The sequence below is a fragment of the Morus notabilis genome, unplaced genomic scaffold, assembly GCF_000414095.1.
Source record: "Morus notabilis unplaced genomic scaffold, ASM41409v2 Scaffold2000, whole genome shotgun sequence".
In the NCBI taxonomy this organism is placed as follows: Eukaryota; Viridiplantae; Streptophyta; class Magnoliopsida; order Rosales; family Moraceae; genus Morus; species Morus notabilis.
The window spans coordinates 35457-46295 of record NW_010367025.1 but is presented as its reverse complement, the minus strand read 5'-3'; positions in this window follow the sequence as shown (position 1 = coordinate 46295).

Genomic DNA, 10839 nt, shown 5'->3' with positions numbered 1-10839 from the left:
GCACTCCTAAACACTAACTTTGATTTCAGTTTTAATTCCAATTTGAATTGTAACTTCAATCATGCACTCAACTCAAATCACAAATTATAATCGGCGAAGTGAACGAGACCCTAATATCTTAAGTTTTAAACATTATTAAACACCCCAAAATACCCTTAACCCTCTCCTTCTCACCTATCTCCTTCCCCACTCTAATCAAGTCCACCATGACTGGTGCCCGCGAGTGGTGACCAGATTCGGCGGCCGGCTCTGGTGATCAGCGGCCAGTAAATACCGTATATACTAATATTTACCGTATATACTAATAAATATCGTATTTATTGTATATACTGATAAATACCATATTTACTAGTAAATACAGTATTCATCAACGATTGGTCGGTGACCGGCTCTAACACCGACGACTGGTAAATATCGTATTTACCAGTAAATATCATATTTACTCATACATACCAAAAATATCTAAAAATCTAGCCATCAACTCCGCCGATCGATAAATATTGCATTTATCAATAAATATCTTATTTACTCGTAAATACCATATTTATCCAAAAATTCAGCCACTGATTCCCATGACCGTTAAATACCATATTTACTAGTAAATACTATAACCGATAAATATCGTACTTACTCAAAAATACCATATTTATTCTAAAATATGATGGCCGTCTCCAACGATTGGTAAAATTGTATTTACAGGTAAATATAATATTTACAAGTAAATATCACATTTACTAATGATAAATATTGTATTTATCTAAATCCTACATTTATTAGTAAATCTAGACCACCAACCACTAGTAAATCCTACATTTATTAGTAATTCCAACGCCAACAACAGGTAAATCTGGTATTTACCCATAAATCCGGTCACCGGTGCATCTGAATCACTCTCTTAAAGAAACAATTCTCAGGAAAAAAAAACCCAAACTTAAAAAAAGTAATTCTCAAACAAACTCAGCAAAATCGATTCTCAATGCAGATTATGGCTTAGTTTGATAGTACTGTGGATTTTAAAAAAATTACTTTTAGCTGTGCTGAAGGAAAAAATAGTTATTACAAAAAGCAACTATTACAAAAAATAGCTGAGTGTTTGGTAAACTATAATTATACTAGTTGTGCTGGTTTCAAAATCAGTGTAATAGTGTTTGGTAAATTGTGAGGTTAAATTGCTGCGTGTAGTTAAAATGACCAAAATAGACATGGTATGAAACTTAAATATATATAATTATTTTTGGTATTTAGAAATACTTGTTTAACTTAAAAAAAATATAATGCTATGATTCTGAGTTTTCAAACAATAAATTTATGATAATTAATTCTTTTTTTATATATCTTCATTCACAATATAGTTACAACAAAAAAGTGCAGTAGTGAGTAATCAACATATACAACAAAAATGTACATTCCATGTTCAAAAACGAGTAGAGGCATTTAAAGGATTAAGTCGTGTTCATTAAACTTGCCGCAACTTGATCTTGTACTTCATTCATTTCTTGTGATAGTAAAGCTTGATTTTCTTCTGCATTATTCTCTGGTTGATTCTCTTCATAAACGAAAACATTTGGATTATCCTCAAAATTTTGAAAATGTCGATCACGCTTATCATGCTTCCTAATATAGTTATGGAGCGCCATTGTTGCAATAACTATTTTCACTTGCTTCGTAAATGAATAATTAGGCAAGGTTTTAACCTTCTGGTGGTGTTGGAAAATTCAATTATGCATGACGTAGTGTTGATAAGAATATTCTTATATCATGAGCACTACCTTTCCAACCTGCTTATGCAAATATAAATTTCATGCTGAAATCACAAGCAGCCATCACATTTTGGGTTGGCACACACTTTCTTCCAATAAATGGCACCTGATCTTCTGGTGGTATTGTAGCTGGAACGTGTACGCCATGTATTGCACCAGTACAATTTTAAAAAGAAGAAAGTTTTGTTTAGAAAATGAATAAATAAGAAAGGAAGCATATGAGTTTACTTTAAATTGTGGCATATATCTACAATCCGTTAGTATCTCTTGAGGCACTTCATTAAACTCTGGATCATCAGGCTTTATAACATCCATACTCATACGACAGATAATGTTTAGAACATACTCAAAATATCTACTAACTGTTTCACCAAAGTGTTGAAATTGCTCTTGTGTTAAACGATTTCCCACACCCTGGCCTAAAATGAATAAAAACAATCATACTATTTCAAACGTAGACATATTTCTTTATCCCTCTAATCCGTAGTAACATTACAAATCATTACATAGCTTCATAAACACATCTTTATCCATTCTAAACATTCTATAACTTCTAATTTCATGTTCGCCTAATAATTCCATTACCCACATGTTTTCAGTTTGAACATATTTCATACAAGGATTTTTATGAATATACATATTGTAATATTGTTCAATGAGTCGAGCTATAATACAAACAAGTTGTAAAGCTAGTTGGTCATTATTGTTAGGCATCTCTGTTAACAACGAAGCAACCTGCATTTAAACAAAATTCAATTGAAATAATGGAAAATAGCATTGGTAATGGATATAAATAGAGTACGGTATTTAGTACAATAATGTTTAAAACATTGATAAAACAACAATGTCTAAAACATAGAATAAGAAAACCACACTAAAAGAACATGTTACTAAAGGCACACTAAAGGAAATTTAAGAGGATGATCCTAGCCCGTGTTCAAACTTAAGCCAGTTGAGCTTCAACTTAGGTTGTTTCATAGCCATAAATGTTCAAATAGGGATAAATGTTGCTTAAATTCGGTGAGAAGCCCACCATTGAACTGACAAATTAAAATGATCCATTTCTCAAAAATAATTTTCTGACCATCTAATCTCCCCAAATCTGATTGAATCCATGGACCAACTCGTCCAACTAGCCAAAATAAAACAAAAGGCATCGACATTTAAGACCTCAAAAATTGATTCTAGGAGTTCTGATGGACTCTCCAAACTCCATTTCCAAGGTAGAGTAGGGATCTTTTCTGAGTGTTGTTTAATTTGTTCTTTAATCATTTCAGTTCTTTCGCAGCACCTATTACCAGAATAAACAGAGCAAACAAATTAAATAGAAGTAAGGTTTAAGATTAATCTAAGACATGATAATCAACTTAAAACCAAGCATTGAACGACACTAATAAAAGATGTGATCCTGATATTCCGTCTCATGCACGTAACTACACTAAAGAATGCCTTCTAGTTCATGATTTATTTAAATCTTAAAAAATCTTTCTATAAAGGTCGGAAACAGGGAATACCTTTTGTATCTCTTATTGGAACCACATGGGCAAAGCGCATTCCTACTTATTTGTCCACTCTTGTCCAAATTAGACCTAGCAAGATCCAATGGTGTAGAGCCCATCAGCTTTCACACCTGAAGAAAGTAAATCGCAAAAACAAATGGGAACAACTAGATTAGTGAATTTGTCACGTTTCATTTCCAATGAAGTACCAAGGAAAAAGTGTCAATCTCTACAAAAATTGATAGATGTTAGTGTGTTCTATAATCTAAGCCAAAATACATGTTTAAGACCATATCCAATCTAAATGCTAATGTGAATGCTTAATTTGGCGCCAAAAAAACATGTAAAAATACCAACTCTAATCCATAATGCTAGATTAGATGTTATATCTAGTTTTTGTCACAAATTTTGAGCTTTGGAACTTGTAAAAGGATAATTTTTTAAATTTTTAAATAATAGTAAAATGGTAATGTTGTAATTATAAAGTGAAGAATCAACATATCAATTACTAAAGAACCAAATGCCAAATTTGAGCAAGTAAAGCATTGCGTGAAAATAGTGGTGTCAAATTTTAGCATTTGACATTCAATTGAAGATGCTCTGAATGTTTTTATTGACCAAATAAGTAAGGAGTAGACCAAATACAGAAGTTAAAAGACATGATACCTCAGCAAGACTCTTGGGCATTGGTTTTCCTTCTTTTTTCAGATTTTTTATCTTCTTTTGTGCTTCTTTGGCCCACGTAAACTTGGCCAGAGCATTCTCAATATCAGTAATCGTGCAATTACAATTCTTTGCTGCTTCTTGCTTCTGATTGCTTTGGAGATTCTACAAAACATTAAAATCTAAAAAACTATCAACAAATGACAAAAAATAATCAAAACCCCATTAGATTAGAGTAAAAAAAATACCTCTCCAGTGGCATCAAAGCCTCCAAGATATCGAATTACAGCTTCATGTTTCTCAAAAGCATATGAAAATGTCGCATCACTGCTTCTCCCTGCCATAAATTGCTTGAAAGATCCTACTCTTCTTGCGTTCTTCAATTCATCTGTGTTGACGGCTAAATTTCGTCAACATAAATACGCCGGGTTACCCACTGGTATCCCATTAGGTTACTGGCTGGAAATTAACTGTATATTTAAAATCATGCTGTGAAGTGTTTGTTGTATTTTTAGAAGCATGAGTGTAACGCTTGCATGAGAGGACACACGAAATTTATAGTGGTTCACTCTGTTAATGAAGAGCTACATCCATTTGTGTATTGTATTTCTCTTTGGACTTTTACAATTTACATGCAAGTATATTCTCTCTCTGATTCAATACTCAAGAAGTCCATGCCCCTTCGTGTATGGGGCTTTGCCCCTTTTATAGCTCAAGCTTCCTTTGGGGGTGGTTCTCCTTTGTAGGTAGAAGTACTCGAGTGGCCTATCTTTCTAGGCCTAGACTGTAGCCCACTAATAACCTTTTGAACTGTTCACTCAGCCAATTGGTCTTCCATTACGGTTATGAGGATTCCTGTAATCCTTCACTGCCCACTGTAGGGCGGCTTAGGGGATTGCAATTAATGCCTGTACTACAGACGTCTTCTATCCCTAGACGCAACTTGTAATGTAAGGCTCCTTTCTGAAGAGTATTCCCCTCGTCGTCTGCACTGCGTAGACCTCATGTCCTTATTGGCAGTCGATCCTTTCCAGGAATTCTTATTGCCAAAAGATCGATGACACGACTGGTTGACGGTATGCCGGGTCGATGCCCTAAGTCAGGCCTTTCTTTGCAGCGGAGAGGGGAAGCAAGCTTCAAGCGTCGAGGGTTGTCGCCTTTTTGAGAGAAAAAGTAGGGCCACGTGTCATGCTGTCACCGTTCCACATGTCACCCATATTTTCCCACACAACAACTACCCCCCAGGTCGAGGGTTTCCTTTAGACAGCCTCGAGCTAGGTTCGGGTGTTTTTCTGTGCCTCGGGTGTGGGAACCTAATTCTGAGCCTTCTTCCGTAATGATAGTCTTGACGCTTTGGCTTTCCTCGAGGAACGTAACCGTTGTGTCGGTCATTTCACCAGACTGACGTAAGGCTTTATTTTGAAAAGGTGAATACGAGCCCTTGGATCGTGCCCCTTCATCTTCCCGCCTTTGTTTGTTGCCATCAGATCTGGGCAAAATGCACCTGCCGTTGGATTTTATGAACTTTATCTGACAGTCAGGGTCGAAGGCTTGTTTTCCTTTATATACTCCTCGAACCGAAGCCATTTTTTCCCAAACTTCTTGAACTGTCGTTACTCTGTCTGAGTTCTTTCTTGTAGATTCCGACTTGCATCCCTTGCTCTTCTCGGTCCCTCATGAAGCTATCTCGGAACCCGACTTTGCCCAAATTCTGACTCACCGGTAACCTTGACGATTGCTCGTTCATATTATTTAATAACTTTACTGGCTTTCCTATTGAACCATACGCATGTTAATATGTGAAATGTAGAGGATAGAGACTTTACCATATGCTTTGTTTGACCCACATATGATAATTTTTCTAATTTTTGGCTGATTGTGGTCTCTGACACATGCGTTTTAATGAACCTCGGCTATTCATGAACATTCGCCATTACCATTTTTATATGAATGGTCGACGTTATGTTGAGAGGCGCCAGTGGTAATTGAGCAATCATCGTTTTAGAATGGTCGTCGTTTACTCCTTCCTCTCGACTTAGGATTTTGACTTAGCTCCTCTTTTTTACCACCAGAACAATGGCCTCAAACCCCACCCGTCAAGAGGACCCGTCCGTTGTACTACCAGACTCCCCTTCCGTGGTGGAGATTTCATGGTCATCTTCCTCATCAGACGATGACTCAATATTAAGTGAAATAGAAGAATACATGGACGGACCAAGCGAGGGTTTTGGCGATGAGTTTGACAGTGTCGACCGTATGATGGAAGAAGAAGTTAATAAGATTCCTTTCGGGGAGGTAGCGTATGTGGGGTCACCACTTCAGTGGTGGAGCCCCCTTAGCTGCCACGAGCGGAGACCCGGACATGCCATTTTTTACGGCCGATGTCGTGGCGTTGAGGGTTCGAAATAAAGACATCATTCAGGCTTTCAAAGAAGGTTGGATCGACGGGAGATGGTTTGAGTACCTCCTCCTGGATGTACATTTTAGGACCAGCATGCCTTCCACCGAGTATCTCCCTGTATATACTCAGGCTGTAACGGCTGGGATGACCTTACCCGTTCATCCCTTCGTCAAGGACTACTGCCATTTTTATGGTGTCTCTCCTGCCCAATTGGCGTCGAATTTTTGGTATTGTTTTGCTGGCGCCTGGGTTTTTTGGAGCCAGCGGTTCGATATGGACCTACCGCTAGATGAGTTTATGTTTATGTATAGGTTATGCCACGTCGCCAAATGCGCAGGGTGGTATTTTTTGAGTGGGATGGGCGATCCAAGCCTAGGCTTGGTACGTTAATACAAGGTATTCCTTCGTCGTCACATGGGTGGAAACCCATGTTTTTCATGATACAGGGGCCTTTTAACTTTCACCCCGACGACCGTATGCCCCGCCGAAGGAAGGTGCAAATGTCATTTGGGAATATGGGCGAGAATTTGACACTTCGTTTCTTTCCTTTTCCCTCTCTTCTCTTTTTTTTTACAGCGCTGACAGTTCTTTTATCCTGCAGTTAGCCACGATCGGCTGAAGCTCGCTGGGAATAGATTGGCGAAGGTTGAAAAGGCTTTTTTGTACTCGGAGAAGGTTCGCCATATTGACACCCTCTTGACCGAGTCCAACCTTAGAGAAGCAGGGTTGATTCTTGACCTTCTAGACCCATCTGATCTTCCCGCCATCCGTGCATATTTTCATCTAAGCGACGAAGGTAAACTCATGGGCTCGACGCTTTCCTTAATCTTATTTTGCATAACTATACGTTGACTGCATTCTGACTGGTCATTTGCGTAAAAATGGCTTCTTTGAGGATTCAGCTCCCAGGCAACCAGCAGCCTCAGCCCGGCCCGCAACCTCAATCCAAAGGAAAAGAGAAAGCGAGCACCTCTTCCCCAGTGCAAAAATGGCTTCTGCATTACCGTCGTCGTTGTAGATAACAGTTCTTAGAGTTGGCGTTTCAATTTTCACAGGGAGTACCGCCTCGACGCCATACGCTATGGAGAAGGGTGTTTCACCCGTGGTGATTCAGCTTGTCATTCTATATGCCCACAGTACCTTTGGAAGTTCTTCTGCCCATCTCCCCTTTAAATCGTCGAGCTTCTTCTTTAGGGTATACTTCAATATTTTGTTGACAGCCTCGACTTGACCATTAGACTGTGGATGTATTGGCGCCGAGAAGTCCTTTCGAATGCCTAAGCTGTCGCAGAACTTATGTGTTGAGGCATTATTAAATTGTTTCCCATTGTCAGATACTATTGAGTGTGGGACCACGAATCTGCACACGATGTTGTTCCACATGAAGTTGGTGCAAGCTGCTTCAGTGGTCATAGTTAGAGCCTTTGCCTCTGCCCATTTAGTGTAGTAGTCTACTGCGACGATGGCGAACTTAAAGCCTCCCGGTGTGAGGTGTAAGGGCCCGATCAGGTTGACTCCCCATTTGGCAAAGGGCCATGGACTGAGAATGTGTGTTAGGTTTTTTGGGGGTGCTCTAGGAATTGTGGCATATTTTTGGCACTTATCGCAGCGTCGAGCGTATTAGGACGCGTCTTTTTAAGTGTAGGCCAATAGTACCCCTGCCTCAAAACCTTAAGAGCTAAAGACTGCCCCCCAGCATGATTACCGCATACTCCTTCATGGATTTCCCGGAGGACCTCCTGGGCTTCACTATCATTTAGGCACCGCTGCAAAGGCGTTGAATAGCCTCATCGGTAAAGCAAACCGTCGTACAATAGGTACCTGGTGGCTCTATACCTGATTCGTCTGGCCTCGTCTTTATCATTTGGCAGCTTTGCATCCGTTAGATATTGGATAAGCGGCGTAATCTAACCCTCGTCCGTCTGGATGGTCAAGGCCTCAATTTTTTCCTCAATGGTCGGCCGCTTCAATTCTTCGATAGGAACGATCCCTAGTATGTCGGAATCCCTTGAAGATGCTGGCTTTGCCAAGGCATCAACGTTGGTGTTCTCAGCTCGTGGTATTTGAAGTATTTCATAGTTTTTGAACTTGACGAGCTCTTCTTTCACCTTTCTCAAGTACGCACCCATTTTTTCACCGCGCGCTTTGTATTCCTCATTTACTTGTCCAACGACCAGTTGAGAGTCGTTGAAGATGTTGAGCCTCTCGATTTTCAAGTGATTCACCAATCGTAATCCTGCAATCAGCGCCTCGTACTCGGCTTCATTATTTGACGCCTTGAATTTCAATCGTACCGCCGAAGTAATCTTGTGGCCTTCCGGGCTGATCAACAGGACGCCGGCTCCTGACCCATTTTTGCTCGATGCTCCATCCACGTAGAGCTTCCACTTCGTCATCTCGACTTCTTCGCGTGTGGCGAGAGTTGGTCTATGAGAGAACTCGGCCAGGAAATCAGCCAGTGCCTGCCCCTTGATTGCTACTCTCGGTACATACTTAATATCGAACTGGCTTAACTCCATTGACCATTTGAGAAGTCAACTAGGATTTTTGGGCTTTTGCAACGCCTGTTTTAACAGGTGGTTGTGGTTGTAAGAACCCGTATTGTGTGGGATTGAAAGTAATGCCAAAGCTTCCGTGAAGCTACCATCAGGGCGAGGGCCAGTTGTTCCATTTCAGTGTACCTTGACTCGGTGTCGAGGAGTTTTTGCTTGCATAGTAGACCGGCAACTGGACCCTTTCTTCCTCTCTTATTAGCACGGAGCTCACGGCGTGTTGTGATACGAAGAGGTATAGGCTCAGCTCCTCGTCAGGGATGGGTTTTGACAGGATCGGGGGCTTGCCCAGGTGCTCCTTCAACTTTTGAAAGGCCTCTTCACATTGTGGTGTCCATTCAAAATGCTTACTTTCTTTTAAAGCATTGAAGAAGGGAACACACTTATCTGTTGCCTTTGATATGAATTTGTTCATAACGGTGACACACTCTGTCAACCTTTGCACCTCTTTTGGTTTAGTTGGAGACCTCATATCCTGCAAGGCTTTTATCTTTTTGGGATTAGCCTCTATCCCCCGGTTACTGACCATGAAACCAAGGAATTTCCCTGATCCAACTCCAAAGGCGCATTTCAGGGGGTTTAGTTTCATGTGGTATCTTCTTAACACGCCAAATATTTCTCCCAAATGGTCAACGTGCTGGGTGGCCCTGACACTCTTTACAAGCATATCGTCGACGTAAACTTCCATTGATTTGCCGAGCAGTTGAGCAAACATTTTATTCACAAGCCTTTAGTATGTAGCCCTTGCATTTTTCAAGCCAAAAGGCATTACCTTGTAGCAGTAGAGGCCTCTATCAGTTATGAAGGATGTGTGCTCCTCGTCGGTCGGATGCATGTGGATCTGGTTGTATCCGGAGTAGACATCCATAAAACTCAGCATCTCATGCCCTGCAGTGGTGTCGACCATTTGGTCTATTCGAGGGAGTGGGAAACCATCTTTTGGGCAGGCTTTGTTGAGGTCACTAAAGTCGACGCATGTTCTCCATGTTCCGTTAGGTTTGACCACCAAAACGGGGTTCGAGACCCATCGTGGGTAATGGGCCTGTCTAATGAAACCGTTGTTGATTAACTTATCGACATCTTCTTTCAATGCCTCATACCTCTCCGGGTTCATCGGTCGGCGCTTCTGGCGTTTAGGGGGATATGAAGGGTCGATATTTAGAGAATGACATATGTCAATCCCTTCCATATCCGCATGATTCCAGGCGAAGATATCCAGGTTCTTCTTGAGGAAGCCTTCGACTTCCCCCATAAGTGATGGGGTTAAGTCAGAACCTACTTTCAACACTCTGGTTGGCTCGTCCTCGTCGATTCGGATCTCCACCAATTGCTCGACGGGTTGAGACCATGCGACCTCCTCTTGAAATCTGGGGTCTATGTCCTCAATGGCGCCTTGATAGACCATTCTGGCCTCCTGCCTCCTCAGCTAGTCATATCTGCGCAAGGCATCAGAATACGCAACCCTAGCCTTGTACTGGTTGCTCTTTATTTCACCTACACCGTTTGGGGTAGGGAATTTAACCTTCTGGTGGTAGATGGAGGTGATTGCCCTCAGCGCTTGAAGGGTTAACTTCCCAATGACAGCATTGTATTGGGAGCCTCCCTTTATTACCACAAAATTAGCCATTATACTGGCTTATCGAGGTTTCTCCCCGGCGGTTATAGGCAGCCGGATTGTCCCCTAAGGGATGACGGAGTCCCCAGTGAAACCGTACAACGGCCTGAAGGTTCTTTCCAATTGCTCCTTTGGGATCCCCATCTTTTCTAGGCAGTCGGAGTATAGGAGGTCTACCGAGCTCCTATTGTTCACCAGGATTCGGCATACAGTGTGATTTCCAATTACAGCTTCTACCACCAAGGCGTCATTGTGGGGGAAGTGAACCCCGTTGGCGTCGTCCTCATTAAACGCTACGTCAGTGCTGCTGAACTTTGTTGTTTTTGTGGCGGAGAACCCCCAAAAACTT